The sequence below is a fragment of the Papaver somniferum genome, chromosome 2 (assembly GCF_003573695.1).
Source record: "Papaver somniferum cultivar HN1 chromosome 2, ASM357369v1, whole genome shotgun sequence".
NCBI classification, from domain to species: domain Eukaryota; kingdom Viridiplantae; phylum Streptophyta; class Magnoliopsida; order Ranunculales; family Papaveraceae; genus Papaver; species Papaver somniferum.
In genome coordinates, this window is record NC_039359.1 from 168,366,696 (window position 1) to 168,389,359 (window position 22,664).

The 22,664-nt window shown below is 35.7% G+C and overlaps 1 pseudogene; it reads right to left on the minus strand.

The window, feature by feature from the left end:
• Nucleotides 1-632: 632 nt before the first annotated feature.
• LOC113354242 lies at nt 633-2,403 on the minus strand (annotated as a pseudogene).
• Between the last annotated feature and the right edge of the window lie 20,261 nt (nt 2,404-22,664).

Below are 22,664 nucleotides of genomic sequence, written 5' to 3' on the forward strand. Positions count from 1 at the left end.
AGTATATATGCGATTGAAAAATCTCCTACGGTGCGGTTAATCCGCGGATTTGAGATTGCACCCGCAACCGTAACCGCACCGCATGCGGATTTGAGATTGCACCCGTGTCCGGTCCATAACTTTAGCGGATTGGTTTTCACGCGCAAATTTGCGGACGAATACGGATAAAAACCGCGGTTACGGTTTTTATGCTCAGCCCTATGTCCAGTGTTTATTTGGTTACATAGGCTCCGTGGTGGGGGTTAGGGAGTATCTTCGTGCTGTCGTTAACCAAGAAGAAACAAGTACCAAATTTAGCTGTTCAACAACAGCTTTTATCACAAAATGTAGAGATTTGCCAAAGATTGCACTGATGACAAAGCAACAGTTTAGATTCAAATTGATGTTACGTAAGGACCGTTTTCGAGTTCTGACATTGTCCCCATGAAGTGTCAATACAGAGAGAATCTATTACGTCATTGCACCATCTTGCTCGGAAGAAATATCCCTACCCCAGACATTTCCAATCAGTAGTTTCCTACTCAAAAGCCTATTTGGAACTCGGTAATAATAATGGACTCCCCATAGAGACTTTGTGAACTCCTACAATCACCTCTCTGATGGAGGTGTGTTGTATAGGCAGGCGCTCAGGGTCATGGTAACTTAAGTTCAAATTTATGAAAACAGAAGTACAACGTTTTTAGTATTATTCAAACATCCACATCCATACAAAGACGCAGTTTACTTTTACTTAGTAGAACAGCTACCCATTTGGTAATACTAATTAACAGACCCACATTTTGCTCTGATTTCTCCATTTTCACCAGTCAGTATGCCAACGAAACCTAGTTTCACCATAGACTCTGCAAAGTCATCATAAAATCGGAAGCGATCCGTGCTATACTGATTTACCATAGAGGCCGTTGTTGGGTCCTTGATTAGTGCTTGATCAGACTCGAGAAGCCCGGAATTGTTCATGAGATTTGAGTAATACATGTGATCAAATCTGTTGTACGTAACCGTATCTAGAGGAGCAAGTTTATTGGTGCGTTGTGTTTCTCCTTCTGGACACATAGTTTGTAAATTTTGAAGTAACGAGGAATGGACGGTCGGGTCTGGCTTACCAGTGCCCTTGAAGTTGAAGAGTCGGCTTCTAAAGGTGAAGCATTGTGCAAATCCAATGGTGTGCGCACCTGAGAAAATTCAAGAAAGGAATGATGAGCAGAAAGTAATGTGAATATATAGGTTCCTATATGTACATTTTGATGCAGTATATACAGAGTGTTGTGCTAATGATGATTATTGGCGTGTAAAGAGTTAGACCTGACAGAACGACAACATCCTTCAAGTCAAGACCCTTGGAGGTGAATTTGGCTGTGATGTTTGCTAAAGGTTCGAATGGTGAGGGTAACTGCTCGTTAGCTGATTTTTGGCTTGCGGCCATTCCGTCTCTTCTACCTAATGGTACATGCCAATAAGGTCCTCCCACCTAAAAGAAAAGGTCATTGAGAATACCAAAACGTCAAGACAGACGAAAATGTTAAAAATAGTCTTCTTGAAGAAAACACTCGAGTCATGTGAATAAAGCTTTCATACGTGCAATAAAAACTTTCTTTTCATTTTGCCATCTTTTTTATGGATGAAGTACCTAGTAGTATTTAGTAGCTGAGGTATATTCTAATGAAATGGTCTATGCACGCACATTTAGGGAAAATAATTAAAGCTCCTGATAGAAGGAAGTAAGTCATCTTACAAGAGGAATAGCTTCACTTGAGTTAACGGGCAGGAGACAGTTAACGGGCACTCTCGTTCTACATCAGCCTTTATACTGTCTATGAGTTCATATCCTCTAACTGAATTTTTGTTGGGGAGGGCATTCTTTTCCCCCTTAAATGTGTTTGTATCATCAAGAAGTATCGATGCATCACAACCCTGCAACAACAATACGAACGAAATATAAAAGGAAATCAGATGTTTAAGTTATACAAGTTATGAGCTAACTCATAATTAGCATGAACATGTAAAAGATCTTTTGTGGTCATATAGGCGAATGTTTACATCAACTAAACAGTCGTGGAAGTGCAGCCGAAGAAGTGACGCTGCGATCCGGGTTTCTTTCCTAACAGCCTGCCAGACATTGTACCTAACTATGTTCCGCAGATGAGGACATGTATCATCATAATAATCATAATAGAGTTCAGGGTACTGAAGTTCAGAAGAAACGAAAAGAGGATTCATAAACAAGGCGAAACAGATTAAGGAAGTACTGAAATGCACTGGAAGTTTGTAGCCCATAGTTTCTTAACTTTAGAAGGTTTCTTCTTATTAATATTGTGATATGATGGGGATGGATTTGAGTTTATGAGCTTGTGGTGATTTATATGCACGAGTACGAGAGAGCAAGTGGCTTCACCAGTGTGCTTAGGGAGTGGCAAGGCACTATAAATAATAAGTAATATTATTATGACTAGTGGGTTGCTGTGCAACTCAAGTTAGTGACAGAGATTCAATGAACATGTGCTTAATAACTCAGGCTCAATTCTGCATCTAATGCATCTAGGTTGATTCCAATTCTAGGTTTTGTTGCCATTTTAATCTCGGTGGAGTATCTTTTTGCTGGATACGTAATATACAAGAATACAATATGCAGGTGCAGAACTAATGGAAGATGATAAAATTGGCTGGGATCTACCTAGGAAAATAAAAAATACTTGGGTGGAAGAGGATTAGAATCAATCAGTCCATGTTTTATTTGTTTGGGTACTGAAAAAGACTCAAGCAACACTTTCATAGTCAACATCGTATTAAGGAAAGACAACTGGACGTTCTTTGCAAACAGATATGCATATATCCTTGATAACTAATGGTGAAATTAGTGGCACTCATTCTGCACATCAATTATTCTTAAGAAGGTGCAGCCAGTGAGTTGCAACTAAATACCATAATATTTGTTTTGTTTATTCTCGTGTAGGTCCAAGAAAGTGCATAATAACGCAATAATAAAACAAAACAAACATGATGTATTTTGTTCAGGAAAAGCTTTTCTCCAGAAACCAATAACATAATTAGAAATTGTTATTGTTGTTCCACTTACCTAAAATTTCTTTGTGAACTTCCTCCCACTATTGAATTTTCTCTCTACTAAATTGCTTGATCCTTCACCCTGATTAATCTTTCGAGTGACAGGATCCTCCTCCTGACAAGTCAAATATGTCATGAAGATACGTAATAAGCATAAGGATTTAGGATTGAAATACATAAAAGTAACTCTACTTACCAACACTCAACAAAGTTCCATGAGTCAGTCCAAAGCGTGGTACTGTTACACTAAGACCGGATCCAACACCTTATTCTTTTATGTTTGGTACTTGCAGATGGCCTGAATTAGCTCATCCCCATCGTACTCCACTCCAAAAATAAAATCTACCCCTTCCACTTGTTGTTCCAGCAACAAAGGATGAGAAATGACATTTCATCAAACAATTTGTGAGCTTCACTGATATACGCCCATTTGAAACACAAACATAAAAAAACTCTAGTATTTTACAACTTGGGTTTTGGGTATGTCAGATCTTCACCTTCTAAGATAACCTTTAAATCGCTACCACTTACCAGCCTTAAGGAGCAAAAGGGAACCTGGGGAAGTTTGGTTCATTCAGTGCCATTTCATATATTTTCGCATGCATAAAGAAAGGACTGATCATGAGGTCCACTAAAAACACGAGTTTTAAAAACAATGGCCCATGCATTAGCACGACGCTCTAACCAACTGAGCTAATGGGCCAGTTGCCATAGGAAAATGGACGAATTTCAATAACATGTGTAGACGTCGTCGCTTACTTGTTTGCACCTGACATGACTTGTATTACGTTTTGTTTGGCCATTTTTCTTTTCGTTTCATGTTTTCTTATTTCAAAATCGAGCTGCCAAGGATATATACCACAGACTAGCACTAGTAGCTTAATGCCTCTAGGCACTCAGGTCTCTTTAGCGACTCTTTAGTGAATTTAAGTCCGTTTACTTAAGTCTGTCGTGTAAGTTCATTTCTTCGTATTTTGAGAGTTTTGGTCCAGTTATTAGATTATCTCTAGCTAATACTTATCCAGTCGTTGTAAGCTTTCGTGTCTCTAGGATAGAATATTTTTCCAATTTAGTAGAAAGGAAAGAATTTCGTGCAAAGCGTTTTCCATTAAATCATCATCGTAAGGGAGGTACATGGACTTAAGTTTAAAATATATAGTAGACCACACCTTTTTACAAATGAGACCACAATGCCACGAATATAATATTTTAATCAAACAACAAAAAAACACGTTATTTCCATTAAAAGATAGTTAATAACATGGAACTAACTCATATCAAACACAATTTTACAAACCCTCGTAAAAGTTGTAATATAGTGATGTATTAGAGTTTTATTATCATTGTAAGGCTTTTTTATATCGTTTCCCGTGAGAAAGTATAAAGTGAATTAATATTGTTGTTGAGTTAGTTACTTGCTAGGCCAAGAACTATGGTGCCCCATTTCATTTCCCTATCTCTCATTTGTAGTGAAAAATTCAAATTGGTAACCACTGTGATCTTCCATATCCCTATAAAAATAGGGAAATCCCTTCCCTTTCCTATTAGGTGGATCACATCTGATGTGGGTAGTAGGGAAGGGAACTGAGTATCCGTAAAGCAGTTGAAACGGATACTCAGTTTCCGTAGCATTTTACACGGAAACTCAGTTTCCGTTTTTGGTTTTTTCAGTTTTATCCTAAAACTTTCTTTTTTCATTCTCTTTTTTACTAAAACTCTTTTTTTACCTATAATATCTATTTTTTACCTATTATATCTCTTTTTTTTTATTTTAAATTATCTTTCTTTACCTAAAAAATATATTCCAACGTAAAAAAATATTGGGAAAAAAAAACTGAAACTCAATTTCTGTATAGCATTATTCACACGGAAATTGAGTTTCCGTATGATGTAGGGAAGGGATAAAAGGGCATCATAGTGGACCTGCCTTGTGAATGTATTCCTTTCCTTTATTTGAGGGATAGGGAAGGAAAGCCCTGCACCATAGTGCTTGGCCTTATTATTATTTTGTGTTGATCAGTAATCCAAATTTTCATCTATACTCAGACCAACCTATTCGAATGAGGTTTTGTTAAGGCATTTCAAAGCTTTAATTTAGTTTTCTACTAAAAATCTTTATAGAACCACTATGGTTCTATTTGTTTGCGATATCAAGTTACTACTTCTTGGACTCATCTTGTCCAAACTTTTTGATCTCTTCAGCGGATTCGAATATATTAAAATAATTTGTTTTGGCAGTTCTAGTGGAAGAACTAAAACTTCTTGAAGCTATATTTACATGGTACACTTTAGCAAAAAACCAAGAGAAAACATAAGAGATGAATTTATTATACTGGAACTGCTAGGGAATCAACCAACTCATGAGAAGTTTGCATGTGTAAGATTCGATTTCATTAGACATTATATAAACCTTCAATTTTATTTTTCTCGGAAACCTTAATCAATTCTACTCACATGTGTTTACTTAAACAACCACTATTATTCTTTCCCAAAATTGGACAACAAGGGGGCCTGTGATTAATATAAAAAGAGAACTTTTTGTACAAATCTCATTTCACTCCCAAAGTTACATTCATGCCCTTGTTACACACCACCACCAGCCCAGCCTTAGCTGTGCACTTGTATCCATGGGCCACACTATCCGTAAGTTAGGAAAGACTCCTGATACAACTTCTCAATAATAGTTTCCAACTCTGATTCACATTGAATATTGATGAGATATTTTAATGAAGTTATGGACAAGTCAGAAAAGAAACGGAGAAGACTGGTAACTTTTACTCAAATTCAACATTTCCTCAACACGATGGAAGAAATGAGATTCATAGATTTCAGGTTCTGGCAACCCATTTACATGGACAAAAAATCATTCAGGCAGAGATTTTATTACGAAAATATTATATCGGCCTATTGCCACGCAACGTCCATCTACCAGCCAACGTGCAACGACAACTCACCTTTCCCGAATAAATTTTGATCATGCACTGATTCTACTAATGATAATGGTAATGAGATGAAAAAGGTAAATAATACAAATTTTAGAACCTTTGGCTTGCTCACCCACAATAGGAGATAGCTATACGACTTAGGATCATTAGGAGATTGAATAGAATAGACTTCTGAGTGATAGATAAGTTTTAGTCTCCACATACCTTTTGTTAATGAAGTTCCTCCAAGCTGTCCTCAGTAGATGTTCATCTTCAATCGATGGACACCGTGAAGTCTAAAGCTCAACTACACATTCTATCCTAATCCGAGACATAGATATAAGTAGACTAGAAATCAAAACTTATAGTTTTGATCAACTAAACTTGACAAACAAGCTTGAGATAGCAACGCTTGCGAGTTTGACCGAGCAATTCTCTAACAGTCTCCACCTTTGTCAATTATAGTGAAAAAACTATCAATACGTAGCATCAATGTTGTTCAAGATCTGTATCCATGACAGTAAAGAAACATATGAAACATCTGTTCTCAATAATTGTTATACAGTGTCATAGTATTATCACACAACATCAAAGTCCAATTGTATCACAACTTTGACAATAGTACTATGGTGATATGTATCACTCCCGCTTAGTCAATACTTCCATCTCACAATGAAACCCACTCCCCCTTACAATAATGATCCATAAACATATGTATGTAGTGTGAACTACCAAATAATTCTCCCCTTTTTGTCAATATAAATTGGCAAAGGTACGAAAATTGCGGGATCATAATTAAAATCTCAAGGAGATAATTCATGACTAAAAGAGAACATATCAACTTTGTTTCGATGATTTCACATAGTCGAAACTTAGTGTATTCATCAAGGAGTTTATGTAGATACAAGATAATTCCTACAATATTCCACAACCGCACTCCCCACAAAGATTTAGCAATTAACCACAAGTTCAATTAAGAACTCTCCCCCATAAAATGTCATTCCCGAATGAATAACAAGAGCGACCTTAATTTTAACAAGAAAAGAAAGATTTCTCTGGACATTAACAAATTACATGAAACATGAATTGTATCCAGAAAACTTGAATAAATTAATCACAAGAAGACCTTATAGATTAATTTAGTCCGAAATGCTCAACATAAGAAAACTTATGGAGCCATACAATACTTTCACAAAAAAGTGGATCAGGGATAGATCAATACTACGAAATATTCAAAAGTTCATTCTATCTTTTATCAATATTTGCATAAAGACATAATAGACTTAACTTTTGACATTTATGAGATAATCATAGTTCATGGACGTAAACACATATATATCCCATAAAATATTTTTTGCAAAATATAAAACTAATAAAGATTAATACTGCAAAATCATCTTCCAAATAACTTAGAATTTAAATAAATAAATCCAAAACATTGCAAGATGAAAATCGTTGGCAATAGCTATGTGTGATCACAATATTTGCTATTCCAAACCCTAGTTATCCTTCTTAAACATATAAGAATAATTTCTCATAAGAAGTTTCCTAGACATTAAGAATCTTGAAAAATTCTTTATCGTCCCCGAACTCCTCGTCGTCAACAGACATTGGAACATAAGGTTCATGAAGAAAGGAGTCAATTCTAACAAACCTTATTGATTGATGCCAAACCATGGCCTTCTTAATTTCAAGAGATCTTAGTAAAATAACCTTTATTTGCTGCATATCCATCCTTCTTTCTTTCAACTCTTCAAGAACACCAAAAAAATTCTGAAGATTTGAGGGGTTAGCCCTTGGTTTCTTCATATTCTTCATTTTTCTCTTCAAAATTGTAGAGGAATGAGATTTACCTTTTTCCTTCATGATTGATGTCTTAACAATCATGTTAACATCTTTTCCATAAGAAGATATGATGCTTGGAGTCTCCATTCAAATACAGGATTATGAGAGAACTAAACAAAACTAGCTCCACAAGAAACCTTTTGATAAAAAGAGCTTTTAGGATATGAAAAAGGAATGTAGGGTTACAGAACCTGTATATTCACGTACGAATAATTCTCAACCCTAAAAAAAGGTAGAATTGTCGATTTTAACCCTCTTTTAATAATCAAACAGGGTAAGCCTTTTCAATACCATTTGATGATATGGAAAGATCAACAGATTTTCCAGAAAAACAAAAAGGAAAAAAATAAAAATTTCTTTTCCTAAAAACCCGATTGTGCATAATTCTTGTCTCTTTGAATTCAGGCACATGAGACAAGATACAATTTCAGCACAATTAGGATGTGTTGGGGTGAACAATAATATGTTCACCATGTGATTCTTGTATGAAATTCTCAGTTTCCTTTTTCATAGAACGCTTAAACCTAGTCCTTTTGTGTATAGGTCTAACTTTTTCTTTAGAAATTAACTTCTTCGGAGATAAGTTAAGTTTACATATCTCTATCTCAGATGGATTCGACTTCAGAACAAGTTTAAGTTTGTTTGCTAATCGACTTTATCTCCGTTGAAGTTTGTTGACATATATTAATTTTATGTTTGTACTTGAAACAATTTGAGAGTTCATGACCCTTAAAAGTACAATAAGAACATGTAAATGTGGAGGACGGTTCAGGTATTATATCCGAGTATGCTGCTAAACAAATTGAAGTACCTGAAACATGTGAGATAGAATTTTCAGTAGATAGAGTAAAATCCATTTTATCCTCCAAAGTGGTCGAAGAAGTTTCTCCAGATTGATGTATGTATTGTTACAATTATCAAAGTTAATATTTTCTCCAAGGAGTGGAACACTTGGTTTTTCATCTTCATTTGAATCATAGTGATCAGACATTTCATCAAAAGCTGCAGCAAGACCTTTGTTCCCAGTGTATTTTCTACGATTTTGACACTCATTAGCAAAATGACCAAAACCTTTACACTTGAAGCACTGTGGCATATCCTCATCATCAGAGTCGACAATGTCCCGGTTTTTAGGAGGGGCACGATCATGAGGTTTAACTGATGACCTAGGTTTGTCTCTGGTAAATCGTTTACTTCTCTTCAACAGAAGATCTCTAAACTGTCTTGTGATCAGAGAGACTGAATTGTCAAGATCCTCATCTGATGAATCAGTCTCAATAGGATCATCCACACAATTGCCAACACTTTTACTTTTATCAAGTAATTTAATGTTTTTAGTGCTTTGAAAGCAATATCCTTTCCAGATTTGGATGTATGCTCATAACCAAAGATCTTTAGTTTCCCAACAAGAGTATTTCTGCAAAGTGTATCAAGGTTATTTCCCTCAACGATGGCATGTTTCTTAAAATCGTATCTAGCTGGCAGAGACCTGAGAGTTTTCATCACAATGTCCTTTTCAGGAATAGTCTTACCTAATACAAAAGATGCATTAACAATTTCAGAAACTTTGTGATTAAAATCATCAAATGAATCTTCATCATCCATACGAAGGTTTTCCCAATCAAAATTTAAGTTTTGAAGCCTAGCTTCTTTTTCAGAGGTATTCCCCTTAAATACGGTTTCTAAGATATCCCAAGCATCTTTAGACCAAGTGCATGCAGTCACATGGTGCTGAAGATATGGGGTAATGGCATGGATGATAGCATTCAATCCGTCAGAATTTTTCTTTGCAGCAAGAATCTCAATAGGCTCATACTCACAAATATCCTTTGGAACATTTACATCGTTTACTGTAACCATTGGAAGATTATAGCCATTAAAAACACGAACCCATGGTTGAAAATCACGAGCTTGGAGAAAGGCACACATAACAATTTTATACCGTAAGTAATTCGAGTCATCGAAGACTGGCGGTAAGATAACATTTCTGTCCATAGAGTCAGATTGCTACAAACGCGGACTTATGAAGTCTTGTTAAAGCACTGCTCGGTCAAACTCGCAAGCGTTGCTATCTCAAGCTTGTTTTTCAAGTTTAGTTGCCAGAACTATAAGTCTTTATTTCTAGTCTACTTTTAGCTAAGTCTCGGACTAGGATAGAAAGTGTAGTTGAGCTCTGGACTCCATGACGTTCATCACGAAAGGCGAAGAACTACTCAAGGAACTGGTGGATCTTAATCGACAAAAAGGTATGTGGATACTTGAACTTATCTATCACTCAAAATTCTATCTACTCTATCTCCTATCTTGAGACAAAAGTCGTATTGCTATATAGACTTCGATTACATACATTTGCTATTTCGAGCCGAGTTTATCTCGCTTATCTATTTCTCGAAATATGTGTTGGTAAGATTTCGCTTTGACCAAGTTCATCTTTACTTTTAACGAAAGTCATGTTAGTTATTTCAATCTCTTGAAAATCGATTAAATAAAAAATAGTGCGTGAATAACCACTATATAACATCCTCTAAGAATGTTTCAATGATTGAAATGAGAGTTTAGAATATATAACCATGTTTGGGTATAAACATTGTATGTGAACTCATACTTGTGTAAGTCCAAAATCCTTGAACCAAAGTATGCGTACTGTGCATGTTCAGGTTGACCAGAGCTAAGTCCGCGTACCCGTGCGCATACTATCGGAAGTTCACATCCCGTGAATTTCTGCTGGAGTTTGTGAACAAAAAACAAGCTCAGTACGGATACTTAAGTGTGTGTATCCCTATGCGTACTTAAGTGGGTTATTTTCTAAAAACAATTTAATTCGTGAACTAAGACATTTATAAATTAAGGAATGCAATCTTTGCAAACCGTGGCTATAATGTTCATGAATCGATTCGGGTGAATCAAAAATGTTTTTGCTTCGATTGTGTCTTGTATACTTCATTTGTGTATAACAAGCTAAGTTCAATCTAACGGTTGAAATATATTATCTTGAATCTAATCAGGTTTTCATCTAATGATGATTATTGAATGCTTTGTTACCAAGGTAGCATTGATTGCAAACCTTGATTTGAAGACTATATAAAGGAGAACTCTAGCAACTGGAAAACCTAATTCCCACACCTCCTGTGTGATACTAGTTGTATAAGCTAGAGTCGATTCTCCTTTAACCTTAGGTTTCTATCGAGACCCTGTAGGTTAACGACTTAAAGACTTCATTGGGATTGTGAAGCTAGATTCAACTATTTTCTCTATAGTTGCTTGATCTGATCTTGCTTTCTCTATCGTGATTGAATACAATTGTAAGATTGGCTTGAGATTAATTTCTCTGATAGTCAAGATAGAAAAGTAGTCACAAACATCTTCGTCTCATCGTTTGTGATTCCACAATATCTTGTTTTGCTAGTCGATTAATATTATTGTGAGGTGATTGATATTTATAGGTTGTTCTTCGGGAAAATAGGTCCGGTATATCAATTGGTTCCTGTTCACCTTGATTTATCAAAAAACGGAACAAAACTCGTAGGTATTTTTGTGGGAGATAGATTTATCTATTACTGTAGGCTTTTCTGTGTGATACATATTTGTTTATTAAAATCTTCGACTTTGGGTCGTAGAAACTCTTAGTTGTGGGTTAGATCAGCTAAGCGAATCAAGTGCGTATTATCCTACTGGGAGCAGAGACGTAAGGAGCGCAACTGTACCTTGGATCAGTGTGGGTTGATTGGGGTTCAACTACAGTCCAGACCGAAGTTAGTTTGTAGTAGGCTAGTGTCTGTAGCGACTTAATACAGTGTGTGTTCAATCTGTACTAGGTCCCGGGGGTTTTCTGCGTTTGCGGTTTCCTCGTTAACAAAACTTCGGTGTCTGTGTTATTTATTTTTCGCATTATATTTTGTTATATAATTGAAATATTACAGGTTGTGCGTTGAATCGATCAATTGGTAAATCCAACCTTTAGTTGTTCATTGAAATTGATTGATCCTTGAATATTGGTCTTTGGTACCGTTCAAGTGATTTCTCTTGTATTCAATCAGACTCACAGATTTCTATTTGCTTGAGTTGGGATTGAATCGAGAAATTGAGATATAACTCTTTGATATACTTTTTTACTAAGATTGAGTCTGACTGTCTAGTTGATTCTCTTAAAATTATATTGGAGTTAGTCCATACAGATTGCTATGTGAAATATTGGGTGAGGTTGTTAGACCCTCACTTTTTCAATTGGTATCAGAGCAGGCAAACACGTTTAAAGACCTCATAAGTCTGTGTTTTTTTTAGCAATCTGACTCTGTGGACGAAAGATTATCTCTTGCTGTTGCGTACGCCAAAATGTCTTCCAAAGATTTCAATTATGCCAAATGTCTTGGGATTGTCTCAAAGGATAACTCCTTAGCTGATTCTTCCGAATCCCCGAGGTAGAAAGGATGTTTTGTCAAATTTTGATAACATTTCCTCAAATAAGACATTTGACACTCTGTCAAAAGATGAAATGGATCTCACCAGAATCTCAAAAAAATCTACTTTGGCTATTGATTTTCATAATCATGCTCAACTCATTGATGAGTTGGAAAAGTCTCTTGGTCGAGAAAGAGAACTCTATAGTATCATTGAATCCTTCTCCAACAATATCGAAAAACGCATTCAAGAAACTACCCTTCAGCGTGAAAAGATTAGTGTTCTTGAGGATATTGTTAAAGAGAACTCAATTAGAGAAAAACATTTGATCGAGACGCATTCATCTGATCTTAACAGACTTCGTGTTGAAAAAGAAAAACTAGGGGAATCCCTTATTCTAGCTCAAGAACAGTATAAATCCTTGAGAAAGGAAAACTTTGTTTTAATGAGAAATTATTCTATACCGATCACTTCTCAGACATAATTACAGTACATGAAGAGATGTTCTCCAAAGGAAGTTTCTGCTAAGAAGTGTTTACATAACTTGCAATCTTCTAATATGGCTATGAATTTAAAACAAGTTTATGTTAATGTTTCTCCTCCACGAACCTGTTCCCTCTGTAGGAAAAAGAACCACTATGTTCATCATTGTTTTGCTAGAAAGAAACATATTTCTGGTCTTCAAAATCTACTTCTTTTCTTTGTCGATAAAGTAAACTCTCTAATGACCACTACAACGGATTTATTCCCTGCAGAAAAACATGATTCTCATAAAATATATTTCAATAGTCACTCATCTCGAAATCCCCACATGAATCGTGTTCCTTCGTATGTTACAAATTCTTACACCACAAAAATACACATTCCCAGTATTTATGAGAATAAGTCTGGTAAATCCAAGTCTAGATGGTGGAAACTTGTCTCTTCTAATCCTATGGAACCAATTTCTAGAGGTCCTAGACTTAATCCTCAGAAAAATATTTCGGATGGATCACTTGACAAGGTTATGTTGAATCCTTATGGAATAAAAAATAACCGAAAGAAGGTAAGGAATACCAGGTTCAAACCTTCAGATGGAATTTACAACTCATCTCTCAATGCTCATAGTGAGACTACATCTCACTTGACTGCCTAATCTTAGGTATTTTCATTCTTGTATCTAACTTGAGGGATGCAAGAATGACTTTTGGGAGATACTCAAGTCTACTGTAGTTTTCCATTTGTCTTATGTTTGACTATGCTGTTTTCTTTTGATGTACCTCACTCTTATGCTCTGATTTTTTTTTTAATTATTGAGTCATGATGATGTAAAATATATGAAAATACGGGCACTGTATTCTTTTCGAATCTCTTCGGTTATGTTATTTTCAACCAGTCCACGAACGTCCGTGTCTCTCTTGGGAGTTTAGGGTTTCCACAATAAGGGTGTATCTCTCTTGCTTGAAATATATATATATATCTTATATTATTTTTCCTTCCTTAAATAAAAAAAAAAGGGGTATGGAAAAATCCTCAAGACCTCAAGAAGTTGTGAATCTTGAGATGGAAGAAGATACCAAAGGATGTGATTCTGTTCAAGAACTTGTCTTGAAAAGGATGATTGAAGGGAAATAGTACAACTCCTGGGTTGGAGAATCTGTTAAGGATTTAATTCTTTTTCAGAATGACTCTAGGGTGGAGTTTGCAAATCTTCAAATGCAAATAAATCAACTCATTGATGGTCAGACCAAAATCCTTGATAATCAAAACACCTTGATCAGGATTCAGAAGAAGCTCATCATGGACTGTGTCAAAGGTAGGCATCTTGACCGCATTGTTGAATGAAAAGTTAATGTTCTCAGTCATGAACATGGGGTCTCTACGGTCAAAAGAATCAAGGATATCAGTGATACCTTTTATGATGGACCCTTTCAAAGGTATGATATTATCAAAGAACTTGATTCTTATATATGTCTAGGAAAACTTCTTATGAGAACTTATTTTTGTGTTTTTAAGAAGGATAACTAGGGTTTGGAATAGCCATTATTGTGATTACACCTAGCTATGTCCAACGTTTTCATCTTGCAATGTTTTTAGATTTATTTATTTAAATTCTAAAGTTGATTTGGAAGATGATTTTGTAGTATTAATCTTTATGGTTTTATATATTGCAACTTTTTATGGGATATGTGTGTTTGTGTCGGTGAACTGTTATTGTCCCCATACATGGTCAAAAGTTAAGTCCTTCGTATGTCGATATGCTAGTATTGATAAAAGATTGAATGAACTTTCGAAAAAACAAAAGATAAGCCTATCATGTCATTATGAAAATATTGTTGGAAGATAGGATGAGCTTTTGTTTACAAAGATTAAGTCTATTATATGTCATTGTGTAAATGGTGACAGAGAATAAAATGAATCTTTGTTTATTCCGCAGTATTGATCTTCCCTGATCCATATTTTTTTATGTAAATACTGTGCGGCTCTGTAAGTTCTCTTATGTGAGCATTTCCGATTAAATTAACCATGGGTTCTCTTGTGGTTAGTTTAATTGAGATTTTTGGATACAAATTCATATTCTTATGTAATTTGTTAATGTCCAAAGAAATCCTTCTTTTCTTGTGAAAGTAAGGTTGCTCTTGTTGTTCTTTCGGGAATGACATTTTATGGGGGAGAGTTCTTAATTGAACTTATGCTTAATTGCCAAATCTTTGTGGGGAGTGCGGCTGTGTAATATTGTACGGGTTATCTTGTATCTTTGTAAACTCCTTGATGAATGCATTTAGTTTCGAATATATGATTGCATCTAAAAAGTTGATATGTACTTTCTTTTGGTCATGAAGTGTCTCTTTGGAAATTTCATTTGGATCCCACTAGTTTTCGTACCTTTACCAATTTTATTGACAAAAAGGGGGAGAATTAATGTGTAGTTCACACTACAAATACATATGGTTTTCGGATTATGTAAGGGGGAGTGGTTTTCATGTGAGATGAAGTATTTACTAAGGGGGAGTGATACATATCACCATGGTATTGTTATCAAAGTTATGATACAATTGAACTTTGATGCTGTGTAATAATACTATGACACTGTATAACAATGATTGGGAGCTTTTATTTTCTCATTGTTATGGCTACGGATCTTCAACAACGATGATGCTGCATTGAATATCTTTGGAATCATTGGAGTACTTGGAAGTGACGAAGATTTCGAGTAATGTTGGAGAACCAAGGAGATCAAACATGTGGATGAGAAGCTGCAAAGTTTATTTATTTTGTATTCCATATGTATTGATAGTTTTGTCACTAAAATTGACAAAGGGGGAGATTTTTAGAGCACTGCTCGGTCAAACTCGCAAGCTTTGCTATCTCAAGCTTGTTTGTCAAGTTTAGTTTCCAAAACTATATGTCTTGATTTCTAGTCTACTTATAGCTAAGTCTCGGATTAGGATAGAAAGTGTAGTTGATCTCTAGACTCCACGGTGTTCATCATGCAAAGACGAAGAACTACTCGAGGAACTGGTGGATCTTCATCGACAAAAAGGTATGTGGAGACTTGAACTTATCTATCACTCAAAAGTCTATCTACTCTATCTCCTATCTTGAGACAAAAGTCGTATTATTATATGGACTTCGATTATACACATTTGCTATTTCAAGCCGAGTTTATCTCGCTTATATATTTCTCGAAATATGAGTTGGTAAGCTTTCACTTTGGCAAAGTACATCTTTACTCGTGACGGAAGTCATGTTAGTTATTTCAATCTCTTGAAAATCGCATTGATGAAAAATAGTGTGTGAATAACCACTATATAACATCCTCTAAGAATGTTTCAATGATTGAAATGAGAGTTTAGAATATATAACCATGTTTGAATATAAACATTATATGTGACCTCATACTTGTGTAAGTCCAAAATCCTTGAACCAAAGTATGCGTACTGTGCTTGTTCAGGTTGACCAGAGCTAAGTCCGCGTACCTGTGCGCATACTATCGGAAGTTCACATCCCGTGAATTTCTGCTGGAGTTTGTGAACAGAAAACAAGCTCAGTACGGATACTTAAGTGTGTGTATCCCTATGCGTACTTAAGTGGGTTATTTTCTAAAAATAATTTAATTCGTGAACTAAGACATTTATAAATTAAGGAATGCAATCTTTGCAAACCGTGGCTATAATGTTCATGAATCGATTCGGGTGAATCAAAAATGTTTTTGCTTCGATTGTGTCTTGTATACTTCCATGAGATCTAAGAAATTGAACAACTCTCTAACTAGTTCATTTGAGTCATTTGAACTAGTTGTGGTGAAGGTGAATAAGGTTGATATGAAAGTGCTCATATGGATAACCATTGGTTAACTATTGTGGAACCAACTAGGTATACACGTTTGGGCACGGTTACTCAAACCTAAATGAAGTTACATTTCATTTGTGTATAACAAGCTAAGTTCGATCTAACTGTTGAAAGATATTAGCTTGAACCTAATCAAGTTTTCATCTAATGGTGAATATTGAATGCTTTGTTACCAAGGTAACATTGGTTGCAAACCCTGATTTGAAGACTATGTAAATGAGAACTGTAGCAAATGGGAAAACTAATCCCCACATCTCATGTGTGATACTAGTTGTATAAGCTAGAGTCGATTCTCCTTTAACCTTAGGTTTCTATCGAGACCTTGTAGGTTAACGACTTAAAGACTTCATTGGGATTGTGAAGCAAGACACAACTATTTTCTCTGTAGTTGCGTGATCTGATCTTGCTGTTTCTATCGTGATTGAGTACAATCGTAAGATTGGCTTGAGGGGCAAGATAGAAAAGTAGTCAAAAACATCTTCGTCTCATCGTTTGTGATTCCACAATATCTTGTTTCGCTAGTCGATTAAGATTATTGTGAGGTGATTGATATTTCTAGGCTGTTCTTCGGGAATATAAGTCCGATATATCAATTGGTTCCTGTTTACCTTGATTTATCGACGGAACAAAACTCGTAGGTATTTCTGTGGGAGACAGATTTATCTATTACTGTAGACTTTTCTGTGTGATACAAATTTGTTTATTAAAGTATTTGACTTTGGGTCGCAACAATTCTTAGTTGTGGGTGAGATTAGCTAAGGGAATCAAGTGCGTAGTATCCTGATGGGATCAGAGACGTAAGGAGCGCAACTGTACCTTGGATCAATGTGAGATTGAATGGGGTTCAACTACAGTCCAGACCGAAGTTAGTTTGTAGTAGGCTAGTGTCTGTAGCGGCTTAATACAATGTGTGTTCAATCTGGTCTAGGTCCCGAGGTTTTTCTGCATTTGTGGTTTCCTCGTTAACAAAACTTCTGGTGTCTGTGTTATTTATTTTCCGCATTATATTTTGTTATATAATTGAAATATCACAGGTTGTGCGTTGAATCGATCAACTGGTAAATCCAAATTTTGGTTGTTGATTGAAATTGATTGATCCTTGAACATTGATCTTTGGTACCGTTCAAGTGATTTCTCTTGTATTCTATCAGACTCACAAATTTCTATTTGTCTGAGTTGGGATTGAATCGAGAAATTGAGATATAACTCTTTGATATACTTTTTACTAAGATTGAGTTTGACTGTCTAGTTGATTCTATTAAAATTATATTGGAGTTAGTACAAATAGATTGCTGAGCGAAATATTGGGTAAGGTTGTTAGACCCCCACCTTTTCAGGTCTTTAACGTGTTTGCCTGCTCTGATACCTAGGTGAAAAAGCGGGGGTATAACAACCACACCCAATAATTATTTCGGCAATCTCTATGAACTAACTCCAATATAATTCCGAGGGAACCAGCTTATAAAGCGAGGTCAATCAAGAAATATACCAAAGAGTTATATCTCAATTTATCAATACAATCTGCAATCAAACAGATAGAAATTTTTGAGCTCAATTTATATGAGAAATAACTTGGACGGTACCAAAGACCAGTGTCCAAGTGCCAATCAATTGCTACCCAACAAACAAGGTCGGGTTTTCCAATTGACTGATCTACGCACAACCTGTGATATTTCAATTATATAAACAAATATAATGCGGAAAAGAAATAACACAGACATAAAAAGTTTTGATAACGAGGAAACTGCAAATGCAGAAAAACCACGGGACCCAGCCCACATTTGAACACCACACTGTATTAAGACGCTACAGAAACTATCCTAATACAAGTTAACTTCGGACTGGAATGTAGTTGATACCTAACCAAGTCTCACACCGATTAAGATACAATCGCGCTCCTTACACCTCTTGAACCACGCCGGATTCTGTGCACTTGATTCCCTTAGATGATCTCACCCACAGATAAGTCTATTCTGATAGATAAATTTGTCTCCCACAGAAGTACCTATGAAGTTTTGTTCCATCTTTTGATAAATCAAGGTGAACATGAACCAATTGATAATCCGGTCTTATACTCACGAAGAGCATCCTAGAAATATCAATCACCTCACAATAACTTAACTATATAGTAGTAGAAGAAGTTATTGTGGAATCACAAAGAATGAGACGGAGAGCTTTGTGATTACTTTTTATATCTTACCTATCGGAGATAAATCTCGAGCAAATCTTAAAGAAGATAAAACTTCAATACGATAGAACAAGTAAAATCAGATCACACAACTACAGAGAAAATAGTTGGGTCTGGTTTCACGAATCCCAAACGAAGTCTTGAAGTCGTTAACCTATAATTGAAAAATTGGGGGTCTAACAACCACACCCAATATTTCGTTCGAAAATCTGAATAGACAAACTCCAATATACTTTCAAGAGAATCAACTAGACAGTCAGACTCAATCTAGAGAAAAGTGATGATATTTTTCAATGATGTTGTAATAATTGTTCGATCAAGACTTGTGAAAGCAATAGATTTTAGACTTAATTTTAAAACTAAAAATATAGCAAACTCAAATATAAAAATGTTGTGAAAGTTATGGAGGAGACTGGGGTTATGGATTCCACTATTTACCAATATTAAAGTGATTTAAATTCTCTAATTATAATCATGCAAATCATGCGTTCAAATTGATTCTAAATATTGCAAAAGTTGTTTTTTTAGAAATAACAATTGTAGATCGAAAGTATGGGACATCAAAACCTAGGCTAAGCATGCTCCATCAATTGAAATAACAATTTCTTAACAAAAACCATTTTATCAATTTATTTATCAAGGCAAATAATCATATAATAATTGCATAAATCAAATAAAATAGAGATTACCACTTTTCATTGGTGAAGTAGCTTCCTCCTTCGCCCCAGAGGATGGGTTTAGCTCATCATTGTGTAAACACGCTCAAAATATTTATTCATTGCTTCAAAAATTGTTTACAAAGATGAAATGGAGAGAAAATGATGAAAATCAGGTGTTTGCAACCTTTTTAATTGTTGAAAAACATTGTTATAGAGAACGATATAAATCAACTGTCACTGTATCTACGACCCTACTGATGAATTCGTTTTCACTGTAGCATAAACGACTGCTCGCAGACTTCTTATGTTCTTCGTTCCTTCTTCAGCAGCAGCAATGGCAGTTCTCTGCAACTCGATTTTTCTTTGTACTATGGTCTCCCAAACTCTCCATAACCTCTCACTGATATCCCAACACCTATTTATAACCCAACAACAACAAAATCTCACGTAATAACTTCATATAATTCTCCATTATCGGCATTATTCTTCACGGCCAGTTTAGGAAATAATTCAGATTTTTGACCTCTACACGCGTTCTGAAGCTTCCAAATTGTATTTAACTCCTTTCACACTCCAAATAGCTGTTAGGGTCTTCCAAACACGTGCAAACTCCTCTGTTGCTCGCGCAATCTTGTGAATATCTCCCCCGGTGAGTATCTCCCTGATTTCTTCGAATCTTGGTATTCAGCCCAACTGGATCGAAACCAACACATACATAATCCCTATCTAGACCATTGGAGTAGACCCAATTAATTCCAGACCTTTAGTATCACTACAACAAGATCAAATCCCAAACCCTATTTCCGGCAGTTGAAACTTGGTTTCCCGCCATCTTTCAGAATTCAAACAAAGAGGAAAGGTTGTCTCCTATCCAGAACAGGGGTCTAAATATTAGCTTCCTTGAAGGGTGTCTTGAGGGTGCCCATGGTACTTTTCTCCGGGGGGGGGGGGGGGGGGGGGTCCAAATATCACTTTTTGAGCAACTTTTTCCACACAAGTGTATATCTCAAAAAACATCTACACAAACATAAAAACACCATAATAAGTACAAAATCAAGTACTAGCAATAGAGACACTGAGGACAATTCAGACACAAAAATGTGTCTATCAAATACCCCAAACTTATTATTTGCTAGTCCTCGAGAAAAACTAATATAGAAAATAAAATCCTAACTCACTAGGTGGCCTAGTGACCGAGATATAGTCTCGGGAGGTTTTACCAGAGGTGTACCCACAAAACCTTTGCTCCAGACCCTAGCTATCTACGCAGAACCTTGGAAGGCACTAAAGAATCTCCTTGGTTGGCAAACAATCACTGACTATAGGAGGAAGTACCCTGATGCGAAATTCCAATTGTTGTACACGATTTTGCACTCATGCATACTAAAATTCATATATAAGTGACAGAGCTCTACTCAGATAGTTTCTGTACATCATAACCGGAGTCAACCAATCACATGGAAAGATTAAGAAGATGGATGTAGAGAAAAAAGTAGATGGTTTTGATGTTAACTAAGGTGAACGGTGTTTCCCATTGTCCTCAGTGTCTCTATTGCTAGTGCTTGATTTTGTACTTATTATGGTGTTTTTATGTTTGTGTAGGTGTTTTTGGAGAAATACACTTGTGTGGAAAAATTTGCTCAAAAAGTGCTATCTGGACCCCTGGAGGACATTTGCTATACGGACCCCAGATTTGGCTAAGGGACACCCAAAGTTATGCGCAGCCAAAATTCATCCTCAACACCAAAATTTGTCCTCAGCACCCATCTGCTATGCGCACCCCAGAAAAGGATAGGGGCACTTCATCTTCAACATTTCAAATATAAAAAATGGCGGGAAAAATATTCACTTCACTCGCAGATATTTCGATCAGATTTTGGAGGAGTTTTTGTGCGATTCAATCGCTGAAACTTCATGGGTAGTTGTGATATGTCCTAACAGAGCTGGTATGAGTGTTTGGTTCGATCAAATTTGGCTAGATAACCCAAAATATGAAATCAGAGCATCACGGGTTGGTTTTCCATTCCGAGTCCTGATTGAGTGACCAAGAGATTTTCGCGTGGCTGTTGGATGTTGGAACACTTCTGGAGAATGAATGGATGCGTTGAGAGTAATTTTGCGTGGGGAAACAGCGTGAGAAGCTAAATCAGGGAAGAAAATATTCCCAGAATATTTTTTATCAAGGACGAGTTAAGAGAGAATAATCTTGAGTTATAGCGAGATTTCTTGGTGCTACTGGGTATAAATAGGTTCCTAGGATCACATAGAAGCGGTCCGGAGAGTTTGGGAGAGTTTAGAGTAACAACAGAGGAGATTGATCGTGTTGTAGGGAACACTTTTCTGCCGCTGCTAGGAAGAACAAGAAGAACAAAAGACCACCAGAGGCAGTCGTTTATCAACAGTGACAACGACAACCACACGAGGGTCGCAGAGATACAACAACATCAGTTATTTTCTATCGTTCTTTGTAACAGTGTTTTGCAACAATTATAAACGTTGCAAACACCCGATTTTCATTATTTTCTCTTCATTTCATCTTTGTAAAAAGATTTTGAGCATGAATCAATACTTTGAGCAAGTTTATACAATGATGAGCTAAACCCATCCTCTGGGGCGACGGAGGAAGCTATTTCGCCAAGAAAATGTGGTAATCTCTATTTTATTTAATTTATGCAATTATTATATGATTATTTTCCTTGATAAATAAATAGAAAAAAATGGTTTTTGTTAAACAATTGTTATTTCAATTGATGGGGTATGCTATCCTAGGGTTTTGATGTCCCATACTTTCGATTTACAATTGTTATTTCTAAAAAAATCAACTTTTTCAATATTTTGAATCAATTTGAATGAAGGATTTGCATAATTATAATTAGAGAATATAAAATTACTTTGATATTGGTAATTAGTGGAATCCATAGCCCCAGTCTTCTCCATATTTTTCATATCACTTTTATTTAAGTTTCCTATATTTTTATTTAAAATTAAGTCTAAAATCTGCTTTCACAAGTCTTGAACGAATCTCATTAGTACAAAAACTTTGAAAACACATCAAATTTTTGGCGCTGACTACGCGGACTTGTCTTTAGGCTAGAGTTTTTATATTTTTTAGGTTTTTATTTTATTTGTTCTTATTTACATTTTTGGGTTTTTGTCCTTTTCTTACAGAATTCGGAATTTGGAGCGAAAGAAAATTTTGCCAAAGCTTTTGGTGAATACTTAAAGACTTCGAGTGAAAGGCAAAGCGAAAGGAGCGAA